The sequence below is a fragment of the Callospermophilus lateralis genome, chromosome 15, assembly GCF_048772815.1.
Source record: "Callospermophilus lateralis isolate mCalLat2 chromosome 15, mCalLat2.hap1, whole genome shotgun sequence".
NCBI classification, from domain to species: domain Eukaryota; kingdom Metazoa; phylum Chordata; class Mammalia; order Rodentia; family Sciuridae; genus Callospermophilus; species Callospermophilus lateralis.
Genome location: NC_135319.1, coordinates 93947795 through 93959216, shown reverse-complemented (window position 1 = coordinate 93959216; position 11422 = coordinate 93947795). Strand labels below are relative to the sequence as shown.

Sequence of the window (11422 nt, the reverse complement as noted above, 5' to 3'; positions counted from 1 at the left end):
TTTTTCCTGTTTTGTTCCTCTTTAAACTGGTGGTTTCCAATAGACAAGAAAATGACATAAAAATGATTTTATCTATTTAAGAAAATGGAAATAGAACTGCTAATACAATGCTCATTACATGGTTTTCAGACCCTGTTCAAATGTAAAGCTTCCCATTCCCACCTGACATCGTACTCCTTTGCTGTGCAGGAGAAACAGAGCAGCACTCTGCATTGGTGCAGGACTCTGAAGACAGCCTGCCCCAGCTAAATCCCACCTATGCTGCATTTTAATTATGTGACTTGGGACAAGTTCCTGAGTCCATTAATATCACATTCTTCATCTGCAAAGTGGGGTTAATGATGGTATCTCTCCTACATAGCTATTGTACAATCTGCAAATATGCTTGTGAGTTTCTGGTACTTGGCAAACACAGTGTGATTACTGGCTGTTATCACTACGTATCTATAGATTGGAAAATAGCCCTCTTCCCCTACATCCCCGCCACCCAGTTGCTTTCTGTTTCTCCATATGAGAAAGGACACTCGAGTCCCTATTAATTACTGAATCGATAATACGAATAAATATTTGATCATAAAAACAAATAGGTCTTTTCTCCCGTGAATCGATCCTCCAGGATCTGAGGCCCCGCCCTCCAGAAGTGCAGCAGGGTCTTGCACGCCAGATGACACTGTGCTGCTCCTCAGCATCTCTGGCCTCTAGCCAGTCTGCAGCAAGGAAGGAGGAGGTTGCCCTGCTGGGGTCTGGGGCTGCTGCACAGCAGGTCCCAGTGTGGGTCCCTGCTTCTCCCACCACTGCCCCTCTCCCCCAGGTGTAGCTGAGAGATCATCAAGCCCTTGTCATGTGGGCCTTTACTGACCCCCATCTAGGTAGCAAAGGCATGAACTGATGAAATCAGAGTGCTCTTTAATTCACTTGAAAAGTAACTGCACAAAAGCACAAACATGGCCTGGCACGGTGGCACATGCCTGTAATCCCAGTGGCTCAGGTGGCTGAGACAGGAGAATCGTGAGTTCAAAGCCAGCCTCAGCAATGGCAAGGTGCTAAGCAACTCAGTAAGACCCTGTCTCTAAATAAAATACAAAATAGGTCTGGGATGTGGCTCAGTGGTCAAGTGCCTCTGAGTGGTACCGGGAATCCCCGGTACCACAAAAAAAGCACAAACACTACACAGTTATCAGTAGCCACGGATGGCCTAGTGTGCAGTCCCTGGGGTCAGTGTGTTCTCTGGCCCCAGGAGAAGGAGGCCTGTGGCAACACCAACTTTGGCCTGGGTGATGGTTCCTCCAGGCCCTGGGCAGACGCCTACAGGCCCCTGTGGTCTGCCCTATACTGGGCACAGGTCACTGCAAAGAGGAGCCATCAGAACCCAAACCCCACCAGGCTCCCACACCGGAGGAGAGGGCAGAGCACAGAGGCATGAGACTGGACCTTGAAGAGGAATGGACAGGGACAGGAGATGAAGGCCAGTTAAACGAGGCAGGTCTGTGATAAGCCCAAAAAGTGGTATTTGAGCCAAGAGCCAGGGACCCCATCAGCAGGCCCTGCTTCAGCTCTGGGAAGCTCCAGCACCCCATAAGAAGCAGAGAGGGCAATAGGGCTGGGGCTCGGACCCTCTGCACAGCAGCTCTAATCCAGCCCACTGCTAGGGCTCAGCCATCTCATGCCCCCGCCACCTGGATGACCACACAGCCAACCATGGGGCCTGGGTGGACCTGTAGCTCCCAGTGCAAACTCAGTTTTACTGGGCCCTGCTAAGTTCCAAGTAACCACCCCTCATTTTTTATCCAGGCCAACTAGAGAGAGTCTAGTTCTCAGGGGTCCTTGATAGCTGAAAGATCAGAGTGGACTTTGGGTGGAGGACAGTGCCCCTGTCAGTCATCTCAGATAAAATAAGAAAGATAAAGGGGGATAACCTATACATGGTTCTGCTAAATCATGAAAATAACCCTTAGAGTAGCCCTGCCTGGGCCCACTCCTGGGCCTAAGCTGGACACGTTGTCATCTCATGTGACAAGGGATCCACCAGATGGCAATTTCACAGGGCTCACAGATGAAGCAACAGAGGTGTGCAGTGGTTACATAACTGGCCCAAGTCATTGTTTCTAGCCCCACCCACATTGCTCCAAGAATAAGTAAGAACAGACCCTCCTGGAGGGTCTGACCAGAGCCTGAAGCCAACAGGTCTATTGAGCTGCATGGAGCCCCAGCCTGACTCTGACCCCTCCTGTACCTCTGTTCCCACAGTTCAGGGCCTGTGGGTGGCGTGAGACCTGGCAGTTGTGCTCTGAGGACCCCCAGTGTGAGGCAAGCCATGCAGTGATCCTAAGCAGCCCTTGCAGGCTGTGCAGGCCCCTCAGAGAGGCTTCCACAGGGTGTCCATCTGTGCTCTGGCCACTGTAGTCAGCCCCGGACAGCACACTGCAGAGGGCTCAGTGTGCTTTTCCCAGTGAGTACCTCTGGAGACCCCAGGTGGGGGTGGTGCAGTCTGGACGGTGGTACAGAGTCTGTTGGTCCCAGACCATATGACCAGGTCTCAGAGGCTGACCAGCCCCTGGTGCTGAGGGCCTTGCAACTGCACTATGGAGACACCTCCTGGGGGCTTGCACCCTATTTCTCTTCCAGAATTTGCCTGGACCCTGAGCCCCAGCCTCTGGGCAAACCCTGTGATGGAAGTAGAAACTCACCCCCCTTCCTGGGGGGGGCAGGGAGGGGGGCTGTACAACTTTATGGATGACAAAGGCCCAAGGCGGATCCAGGCAGTGATGGACACTACTCGGCCCCAGGGGTGGGGTGGTCGTCCCAGAGCTGACTCCCACCCTGGGGAGCGACCAAGGGGGAGGGCAGGGGGAAGCTCGCCCCTCACTTCCCCATGGTGGTCCTGCGCAGAGCCTCCTTCACATCCCTGTTCCGCAGAGTGTCTATGAAGGGGTTCGGCACCGGTGTGACGATGGTGCTGAGCACCGTGACAGCCTGGGTCAGGTCCAGGGAGCTCTCCGACGAGGTCCCCACATGCAGGAAGATGGTGCAGCCGTACCAGATGAGCACCACCGAGAGATGGACGAGCAGGTGGAGAAAGCGCAGTGCCGGCCCTGCGTAGAAGGGATCCTGACGATGGTGACGATAATGTGGACATGGGAGACCAGCGTGAGGCAGCACGGGCCCAGGATGACACACAAGGCGATGCTGAAGGACGCCAGCTCCACCACCCGCGTGTCGGGGCAGGACAGCACGATCCAGGGCGCGATGTCGCAGAAGAAGTGGTTGATGTCGCGTGAGCCGCAGAAGGAGAGGCGTGCGATGAGCCGGCGGGTACCGCCATGGCGGAGAAGCTGCACAGCCAGGAGCCCAGCGAGAGCCACGCCGCCAGGCCAGGCGTCATGATGCGCAGCGGCAGGCAGATGGCCAGATAGCGGTCATAGGCCATTGCAGCCAGCAGGAAGTACTCGGTGCATCCCAGCGAGAAGACAAAGTCCATCTGCGCGGCACAGCCTGCCATGGAGATGGTTCCAACCCAGAGGCGAAGATGTCCAGCGTCTTGGGCACACAGGCCGTGGTGAACCAGATCTCCAGGAAGGAGAGGTTGCACAGGAAGAAGTACATGGGTGTCTGGAGGCGGTGGTGGGCCATGACCAGGGAGATGATGGGCAGATTCCCAGCCACAGTGAGCAGGTACATGACCAGGAAGAGCAAGAAGAGCCCCACACACAGGCTCTTGGGCCCCGGGGAAACCCAAAAGGATGAAGGGCCCCTGCGTGGACATGTTCTGGCCTTGGCTCCAGACCATATCGCTGTGTCGGGCAACCAGGTAGCCAGGAAGGGGGCTGAGGAACCCAGGCACTGGCCCTTCCCCACCGTCTTTGGAGTCTACTCACCAGGAAGGCCCCACATCCTGTGGGAGCAAGTGAAGGGACAACATAGGTCACACTGGTGCCCACAGGAAAGGCCAGAATGCCTGTGGGTGTCAGCTAGTTGCTGCTTGTCATCTTGGGGGAGGAAGGGAATGGCCTTATTCTAGAGTCCTTGTCACCCAGGAAGACCATGTCCTTATTCTAGAGTTAATTAGCCTTGAAAAAAGCAGGAACAGTCAGCTTTTCACAAATGAAATGAACTTGGTCTTGTTTTAGCATTTTCCTCCAACAAACCGGACAGGGTCCTAGTAGAACATCCTTATCATTGAGCACCATAAAGACCCCCCACAGGACAGCCTTCAGGAGTGGAGCCCCTGGATGGCCCTACTCCTCCCTACCCAGGGCTGTAACCTGAGTCTATTTGCTAGCTTAGAAGGTAGGGAGGTAGTCTTCCCAAAATATGGCTTTTGAAAACTGTCACCAGTGCCCCTCCTGGCCAGAAGTCAGTGGGCAGGAGAGGCGCAGGCAGGGGCAGGTGACTATATCTGTTCAATACATCCTGCTGCCCTAAAGGATCAAGGATGGTCTATGTGGGGAGGACTGGAGCTCAAGGCACTGCCCACCGGCCACTCGGGGGCCTGCTGAACCCAGAGCCATCCTCTTGCTCCCTCCCTCTCCCTGGCCCCACGCAAGCACATGTCCCTGGACCAGCCCTCTACCCCAGAGCACTTACCCTCTTCCTGACTGTAAACCAGCAGAGTCCGCCACCAGGAAGGCTCGCGGGTCTTCTGGCTGCCGCCTCGTTTGCAGATCCTTAGCACAGTCCTGCACAGCCGCCTTTCATCTGCTTCCATCTTCAACTAACCAGCACCATGGGCCACCTCAGGCCTGATCCAGACACCTGCCCAGGTGGAGGCCACACCCTGCTGTGTGGCCCTGTCCCAGGAGTTTCCAGCCATAGGCAGCCAGGCAGGGACACTTCCTGCAAAAGGAAACCCCAAGAAGAGAGGCAAAGACCAGCCGGTGTTGCCCTGAAGGAACAACCTTATCTTCCCCAGGACACTGCTTCCTGAGGCCACCTCCTAAACCTGGGGAACCTGCCGGCTTACACCTGAGCTGGTGGGCTGGACAGCCCTTTCCAGATGGCAGCCACTCCTCCCTGGGTTGGGGGTCCTGACCTGGGCTCAGCACTGAAGTCCCTCAGCCCTGACTCAGAGAGCCTCTCCTTTCAAGGAACAGTTTTGCAGTTGACAAACTTCCTGGGCTGAAGGAAGAAAAGGAACCCGCAACTTCTGCTCCAGGTGGGGCCTGACCACCCTCCAGTGACCATCCCTGCAGCCACCTCCAGTCTCCCACTGTACCCCACAGATGAGGAGGGGGCCCTGCTCAGTCTCACGTCCAGGGGGCCGGCCACGTGTGGGTGTGCAGGTGGGGGGCCTGCCTGCATGGTGGGGGAAGCTGCACCACAGGTCTGCTGTCACAGACATTCCTTGAGGCTTGGAAGATGAGCTTGAAGTTCGAGAGCTGGGCCAGGCCACGTGGGGTCCACAGACCCTGTGTGCATGTGGGACTCACACTGTCCAGGAGGAGATGAGCCCTCTGAGACACACCCCATGTGGCCTGGTGCTCGGGGGCGGGGGATGGACACACAGGGCTGAGAATCCCCTGTCCAGGTTAGTCTAGGGCCAACTTCAGCCCCTCGTGGGGATGGAGGGCTGTGGGGCCATTCACCCAGCTCCAGAATACATCCTCTGTAGCAGCCTAGAGACCAGGAGGACCAGCAGGGGCGATTCATAGCCACTCCAGGCAAGGATACATCCCAGGCCAGGGAAGCTTGACTGTCCTGCCTGGCTGACCTCCTATAAAGGTCTCCCATGGGCTGAGCCACTTGCTTTCTGCTGCCCATCTCCTCAGAGGAGGTGAGAAAGAAGGGCACAGGGGTCTCAGTCCACTCTGGATGCTCAAGGAACACAACACTCTTCTTCCCTCAGCTCCCCCATGGTGGTGGCCAGTGCTGCCTTCCACCTACCCAAGTACAGCCCCTGGGCAGACAGCCCAGGCCTCAAGTCCACCAGGCTGCTCTGCCCAATCTCCCTGGCTGTGGTCCCTTGGAGCAGCCAGCCCTGGCCCTGCCCCTGCCCAGGGGACACTTCAGGGCCTGGGGGCACAGGAAGGGGGCCGGCAGCACCTCTGCTGTTGCTCTGCTCCTAGGCTCCACTGCCACCAATGACTCCCACCAGCCCACCCAGCAATGTCCCCCTGACCCAAGCTCTGCCATCCATCAGCACATGTGCTGTCCAGAGACCCAGCCCTGAGCCTACTGGCACTCACTCCCAGTCTCAGTGGCAATAACATGAGACAGGGCAGCAGTGAGGTCCCCACCCTGCAGCCAACATACCTGGCCCACCTGCTTGCCCACAGGAGCTACAGGGCAAGCCCTGTGCATTGCAGGCAACACCTGGTGCTCGGTACTGCTGCTCCACCTGGCCTCTCCGGGCTCAGGACCGGGAGGACCTTCTTGACAGACATGGCTGGCAAGAGCCTGGCCCTGGAGCTTGGCTGGCCCAAAGGGTGAACTGCCTGCCCTCAGGCTGTGCCCAACTTCTCACCCCCCCCCGGGGCCATCTCCTGGGGCAGTGCCCCACGCCGGGAACCACGTGCCTGGGGGAGCAGCAGGTCAGGCACTCCAGGGAGTGGCCCAGCCATGCATGCAACGCTGGGCATGTTGTTTCCCGCTGTGAATAGGCAGAGGCCCCCACAGATCCTGCACTGCCCTGGCAGGGTGGGAGGAGGTGGGGTGCCCTTCCCCACCATCGCCTCCCAAGAGAGCTGTTCCACAGGGGCCTGGCTGGGCTCTTTCCTGCTGGGTCCCTCAGCTGGGCCTCTTCTCAGACAGGGGAGGGGGAGATGGGATCCTCAGCCAGTGGAGAGGGCCGTGGCCTGGGCAAGGAGCCACCATTGTCAAGCCCTTGAGATCCTTTCAGCTCCTGCAAGCAGGAGCCTTGGGCACCTTAGGCCTCTGTGGCCAGTGCTGGACTCACAAGAGGCTGCATGCTGTTAGCTAAATGGCATCTGGGCGTCAGTAGCAGGGACACAGCCACCTGGGGTAGGGGTCCTTGGTGGGCCCCACCCTACCTGCAGCCAATCTCTGTGGTCAGCACATTGAGGCCCCACAGGTACTTGGCAGCTGTTCAAGAGAAGTGGGGACCCTGGCCAGCCACATGTGGATTAACACTGCCCTGGAACACCAGCTCCATGCAGCCACCCCAGCTGGGAGCTGGTTAAAGGTGGTGCAGTCTCCCTGGTGCTGAGCAGGCCAGAGTGAGCATCTGGCAAGTAGCACCCACTGCAGGAGCTGTTATGGGCCAGGCAATGACCAAACAGACTCCATTTTACCCTGACACTCCATATCATGTAAGAAATACTTCTCCCATGGGAAAGCCCCATCTCTGTACCCATTAATAGGTAGCTACTATAGCATACTTGGCAACACAAAATAGCAATTCTTATACAATGTAAAATTCTCTTTTTTGGTTCTCATGTTTCTTAGGCAATGTACCTTGTCAGAGATTGATTATCTAGACATTAGTTACCATTCTCTATTGTACTTAGCTAGGGTCATTTTGACCCACTTCCCGTCTGCTTGCTTTCTGCTATGCCAACCTGGAAAGTCCCGTGGGGAAGACCAGTGTACCCATTGCATTGTCTTGCTGACTGCCCAGTTTAGCTTCTATACCTGCTTGCCTGCAGCTACGTCAACCTGGATGTGTTTTTTGCAGATTTTGCCTTTAAGTATCCTAAAATGTTGAGGCTCGAGGCTGTTCTTTGCACTTATGAGTCCTGAGGGGAACAGTCACTAACCTGTCGGCTAAATAAAGACTCTTCAATTTGGACAAAACTGGGACTTGGTGTGTTTTCTGAGCAACCTGCCCTACAACAGAGCTGCCCTGGTCTGGAAAACACAGGGCTGCTTTCTGTTTGGCTAAGTGAACTTCATCTTCCCACTGTACCAGCATTCTAGGACAGAAAAGTAGAAGAAAGCTTTTCAAAGCATGGACAGTAGCAAGGTTTGGTGGTGTTTCTTTCCCATTCCCTGAAGCTTCCCACATCAGCCTCAGGGTTCCCTCCCAAAAGCCTCTGACCCCTTTTCTTTCTCAATATTACAAGATGTTTCCCACACACTGCAGGCCACAGTGGTCACCCCCAGCCGACAGTTGGAAACCATTCCCCTGGCTGCAGGTCCTGCTCTCATGCTCACGCTGACTGACAGCTTTCTCTGGATGCCTGGTAATTTGCTTCTTGTAGGTAAAGGGAGTATTAAATACCTCCCTTCTCACAGAATTGTCCACTCTCGGGGCTCACCCTCCTGCCAGACCACTCTGGGAACCCCATTCTCCAACAGGGATCATGGTCTGTCCCTGAACCTCAGCCTCAAGGATCAATGTGACATGAGCCATAGAACACTAGAGACTGGTGAGCATGGGGTGTGTCCCTGTCCCCAGGCTCCTTGGACATGTGTGTGTGGCGGTGGGTGGAGGGAACAGTCAGAGCAAGGCTGGTCCTGCCCACTCCAGCTCCACGCTGAATGGGAATCACAGCCCCAGGAGAAGGGCAGACTTCATGTTGCCTTCTATGATCATGAACAGTAACTCGAGGGGTTTTGCTGCACCCTGCCCCACCTGCAGACTGTGCTGTGACTGCACCCCCCACACTTATGCCCTCCCACTCTCCTCCCTCCCCTGTCCTTGTCCTCTTCCCCAACAGCCTCTCTTCAACTTTAGGGTCTTTTTTTTTTCAATTTCTACATATGACAGAAGACATGTGACACCTATCTTTCCGTGTCTGGCTTGTTTTGCTCAGCATGATGACCTCCAGTTCCATGCATTTTCCTAAATGCAGATTTTTTTATTTATATATGGCAGCAGAATGCATTACAATTCTTATTACACATATAGAGTACAATTTTTCATATCTCTGGTTGAACACAAAGTATATTCACACCAATTCGTGTCTTCATACCTGTACTTTGGATAATAATGATCATCACATTCCACCATCATTAATAACCCCATGCCCCCTCCCTTACCCTCCCACCCCTCTGTCCTATCTAGAGTTCCTCTGTTCCTCCCACTTTCCCTCTCCCTACCCCACTATGAATCAGCCTCCTTATATCAGAGAAAACATTCGGCATTTGTTTTATTTGGGGGGGGGATTGACTAACTTTACTTAGCATTATCTTCTCTAACTCCATCCATTTACCTGCAAATGCCATGATTTTATTCTCTTTTATTGCTGAGTAATATTCCATTGTGTATATATGCCACATTTTTTTTTTATCCATTCATCCATTGAAGGGCATCTAGGTTGGTTCCACAGTTTAGCTACTGTGAATTGTACTGCTATAAACATTGATGTGGCTATGTCCCTGTAGTATGCTGTTTTTAAGTCCTTTGGATACAGACCAAGGTGTGGGATAGCTGAGTCAAATGGTGGTTCCATTCCCGGTTTTCGAAGGAATCTCCATACTGCTTTCCATGTTGGCTGCACCAATTTGCAGTCCCACCAGCAGTGTATGAGTGTAGCCTTTTTCCCCACATTGTCACCAACACTTACTGTTGTTTGTCTTCATAATAGCTGCCATTCGAACTGGAGTGAAATGAAATCTTAGAGTGATTTTGATTTGCATTTTTTCTAATTTCTAGTGATGATGAACATTTTTTCATATATTTGTTGATTGATTGTATATCATCTTCTGAGAAGTGTCTGTTCAAGTCATTGCTTTCAAATTTCATTCCATTATGATCTGATAGAATGCAAGGTAATAGCTCTAATTTTTTATATTTGCTAAGAGTTGCTTTGTGGCATAGTATATGGTCTATTTAGAGAAGGATCCTTCTCTAAATAGACCATATACTAGGATATTCAGGATCTTCTGCTGAGAAGAAAGTGTATTCTCTCATTGAAGGATGACATTTCTATATGTCAATTAAGCCTAAGTTATTGATTGTATTATTGAATTCTATAGTTTCTTTGTTCAGCTTTTGTTTGGAAGATCTATCTAGTGATGAAAGAGGGTGTGTTAAGGTCACCCAATATTATTGTGTTGAGGTCTGTTTGACTCTTGAACTTGAGAAGAGTTTGTTTGATGAACGTAAATGCTCCATTGTTTAGGAACTACTTTCCATTTCTCCTGAGGTTAAAGGGCATGCTTTTCATTTAAGAAGCTTAATTTTAAAAAATCAGGAAGATATACATCAAAGATGATGAAGAGATAAACCAGCTCCTTTATGAGATACATCAAAACTCTTAACTGTCATTAGGGAACAATGCCGCGCTATCCAGACACTGGTAGCTTAGATGCAGAAACACGGGAATGAATGTCTTCCGGGCCAGTTAGTCTCAAGCATTTAACGACTTGGGATCTATGCTGTGAAGCTATTTTCAACCTATTCAAAATTTATAAATGTTATCCTCCAACCTTCCCCTTCTAGACAAACTACCTCCACAAGCTCAAAATAAAAAGAACCTTCAAAAAGGGGAGCACACACCTTTGAAAACTGTCCCCCTCCTGCTCCTCTCTCTTTACCTCCCATTTCTCTAGCAAAGATTCCATAAGACTAAGGTCCCAGCTATGCAGACACGTATTGAGGAAGCTAAACAAGCAGGAGAAATCATTAAAGCTTTCCCAGTTTTGAGGACAAATAATCATAATCCTCAACATAATAGGCTGCCATTTGCACTTGTAAGGAATTACAAAGGTCAATGGAATAAAATGATATACAAAGTCATGTTACTGGAGTTTAACAGAGGAACTTGCCAGTGTGTATGAAGGAACCCCCGGGACTGGAGGGCCCTGGTGAAAGCCAGCCTTGCACTGCTCAGTACAGGCCACGATTACAGGAATGGAAAGATGAAGGGTCGTAATGGCATTGACAATTTGAATAATGGCATTCTTATTTCTTTCAAGCAGCTTAGTGGTCAAGGAGATTCTAGTACTGGGCTCAACCAATTAATGATTCACACGCGGCTCGTCATCATCTCAGGCGGCCATGAAAGTGAGGGATAAAGCGCCCGACGTGAAGACTCCTACAGGTCCTTTTCCCAGACTCATCAAGAAGCCACTAAACCCTACATGGATTTTGTTAATAGACCAGAATGCTATTGAAAGGCAAATAGAAAATTCTGAAGTTGCCAACATGCTTGTGCTTACTCTTGGTTATGAGAATGCCACCCAGGATTATAGGAGACATGCTAAAGGCTTGTCAGAATATTGGAACTGAAACCCAATATACTCCCTTTGGAAAATGTAAATATATACATGTAACCATTGATACCTCCTCTACTATAATCTTTGCTATAGTACAAACTTCTGAGAATTTTAAAACAATAAGAAAACATTTGCTATCAGCCTTTGCCTTCTTAGGACAGCCTAAAATAGTAAAAACAGATAACGGTACAGCCTATACATCTAAAGCATTTTCTAATTTCTGTAGTCAATGGAATATTATCCTTATACATGGTATTCCTTACAATCTTCAAGGACAAGCCATAATCGAACATGGGCCCCAAAA

General features: G+C 51.8%; 1 pseudogene; it reads right to left on the bottom strand.

Annotated features, from left to right (window-relative positions):
• Positions 1-2862: 2862 nt before the first annotated feature.
• On the bottom strand, positions 2863-3787 carry LOC143638068 (olfactory receptor 287-like; annotated as a pseudogene).
• Positions 3788-11422: the final 7635 nt, after the last annotated feature.